Source organism: Crocuta crocuta, unplaced genomic scaffold (assembly GCF_008692635.1).
Source record: "Crocuta crocuta isolate KB4526 unplaced genomic scaffold, BGI_CrCroc_1.0 scaffold609, whole genome shotgun sequence".
Lineage (NCBI taxonomy): Eukaryota > Metazoa > Chordata > Mammalia > Carnivora > Hyaenidae > Crocuta > Crocuta crocuta.
The window spans coordinates 251,379-254,648 of record NW_027532827.1 but is presented as its reverse complement, the minus strand read 5'-3'; positions in this window follow the sequence as shown (position 1 = coordinate 254,648).

Sequence of the window (3,270 nt, the reverse complement as noted above, 5' to 3'; positions counted from 1 at the left end):
GAAGAAAAAAAAAAAAAACATTAAGTTAGTGTTGTCAGTTTTCCCTTGCTCTCTGTCTTCTAAAGATAAAATTCTTTTTGGCTGCATGAGTCTTTCCAAATCCAGCAACTTCCATGGATATTTTTGGTATGCCAAATAAGTTCCTGAGCTTTAAGTACAGGACAGGTGTATTAGGCAGAAAAAGGCCAAAAATTACAAGGAAAATATGCTACTTTAATTAAGTAATATTGGAAAGAGAAACAAGAGCTTTTTACAAAGAAAAAACAAGTTCTCCAACAAACAAAAGTCCAGGTCCAGGTGGCTTCACAGGCAAATTCTACCAAATATTTCAAGAAAATGAGAAAGTTAAGACTTATTCTCAAACTATTCCAAAATAGAAATGGAAGGAAAACTTCCAGACTCATTCTATGAGGCCAGCATTACCTTGATTCCCAAACCAAAGACCTCAGTAAAAAGAATTATAGGCCAATATCTTGATGAACATGGATGCAAAAATTCTCAATAAGATACTAGCAAACTGTATCCAACAGTACATTAAAAGAATTATTCACCACGATCAAGTAGGATTTATTCCTGGGCCTCAAGGGTGGTTCAATATTCTCAAATCAACATGATAGACCACATTCATAAAAGAAAGGATAAGAACCATATGATCCTTTCAATAGATGCAGAAAAAGCATTTGACGAAGTATAGCACCCATTCTTGATTAAAAAAAAAAAAACTCAACAAAATAGGAATAATATCAGGGACTATTGCTCAACATCATATAAGCCATGAACAAAAAACCCACAGCTAATATCCTCAATGGGCAAAAACAGAGACTTTCCTCTATGGTCAGGAACAAGACAGGGATGTCCACTCTCACCACTGGTATTTAACATAGTACCAAAAGTCCTAGCCTCAGTGATCAGACACCAAAAAGAAATAAAAGGCATCCAAATTGGCAATAAAGAAGGAAAACGTTCACTGTTCGCAGACCACATGATGCTCTATGTAGAAAACCTGAAAGACTGCACCAAAAATTGCTAAAACTGATACACAAATTCAGTAATGTGTCAGGATACAAAATCAACATACAAAAATCTTACATTTCCATACACCAATAATGAATCAGCAAAAAAGAAAAATCAAGGAACCAATCCCATCTACAACTGCACCAAAAATAATAAGGTACCTAGGAATAAACCTAAACAAAGAGACAAAAGACCTGTACTCTGAGAAACCATAAAACAGTTATGAAAGAACTATAAAAGGACGTAAAAAAATGAAAAAATATTTCATGCTCATGGATTGGAAGAATAAATATGGTTAAAAATCTATAAACCTAAATCAATTCCCAAATTTAATGCAATCCGTATCAAAATACAACCAGCATTTTTCACAGAGCTAGAACAAACAATCCTAAAATTTGTATAGAACAACAAAAGACCTTCAATAGCCAAAACAATCTTGAAAAAGAAAAGCAAATCTGGAAGCATCAGAATTCCGGACTTCAACCTATACTACAATGCAGTCATGATCAAGATTGTATGATACTGGTACAAAAAAAAGACACATAGATCAATGAAACAGAAGTGAAAACCCAGAAATGGATCCACAACTATATTTACCAATCATTCCTTGATAAAGCAAGAAAGAATACACAATGGAAAAAAAACAGTCACTTCAACAAATGTTGGGAAAACTGGACAGCAAATGCAGAAGAATGAAACTGGACCACTTTCTTACATCATACACAAAAATAAATTCAAAATGGGTGAAAGACCTAACTGTGAGACAGGAATCAATCAAAATCCTAAAGGAGAACACAGGGAGCAATCTCTGACCTCAGCCACAGCAAAATCTAACTAGACATGTCTCCAGAGTCAAAGGGGGAAAAAAGCAAAAATGAACTACTATCTTCATCGAGATAATAATCTCCTACACAGCAAAGGAAACAATCAAAAAAGCTAAAAGGCAACCTACAGAATGCGAGAAGATATTTGCAAATGACATATTGGATAAAGGGTTAGTTATATCCAAAATCTATAAATAACTTATCAAACTCAATACCCAAAAAATAAATAACCCAATTAAGAAATGGATGCAGACATGAGTAGACATTTTGGCAAGGAAAACATACAGATGGCTAAAGGACACATGAAAAGATGCTAATAGACACATGAAAAGATGCTAACAGATGCATGAAAATCAATATCACTGATTATCAGGGAAATACAAATCAAAACCACAATGAGATACCACCTTATAACTGTCAGAATGACTAAATTAACACAGGAAACAAGACATGTTGACAAGTATGTGGAGAAAGAGGAACTCTTTTACATTGTTGGTGGGAATGCAAACTAGTACAGTCACCCTGGAAAACAGTGTGGAGGTTCCTCAAAAAGTTAAAAATTGGGGTGCCTGAGTGGCTCAGTCAATTAAGCACCTAACTTTGGCTCAAGTCATGATCTCACAGCTCATGAGGTCAAACCTCATGTCAGGCTCTGCTGACAGCTCAGAGCCTGGAGCTTGCTTTGGATCCTGTGTCTCCCCCTCTCTCTCTCTGCCCCTCCCCTGCCCATGTTCTCTCTCTCTCTCTCAAATAAATAAGCATTTAAAAAGCTAAAAATAGGGGTGCCTGGGTGGCTTAGTCGGTTAAGCGTCCGACTTTCGCTTAGGTCATGATCTCGCGGTTCGTGGGTTCGAGCCCCGCGTCGGGCTCTGTGCTGACTGCCAGCTTGGAGCCTGGTGCCTATTTCAGAGTCTGTATCTCCCTCTCTCTCTGACCCTCCCCTGCTCACGCTGTCTCTCTCTCTCTCTCCTAGAAATAAATAAAAATATTTAAAAAAAAATAAAAAATAAAAAGCTAAAAATAGAACTACCCTATGACCCAGCAATAGCACGACTAGGTATTTAACCAAAGGATACAAAAATACTGACTCAAAGGGGCACATGTACCCAATGTTTACAGCAGCATTTCCAACAATAGCCAAACTATGGAAAGACCCCAATGTCCACTGATTGATGAATGGGTAAAGAAAATGTGGTATAAATATATATTAGAATATTACTCAGTCATCAAAAAGAATGAAATCTTGCCATTTGCAACATTATGGATGGAGCTACAGTGTATTATGCTAAGGAAAATAAGTCAGAGAGAGAAAGAGAAATACAGTATAATGTCAGTCATATGTGGAATTTAAGAAACAAAACACGAACATAGGGGAATGGGAAAAAAAGAGAGGGAAGCAAACCATAAAAGTCTCTTTTTTTTAAATTAAAAA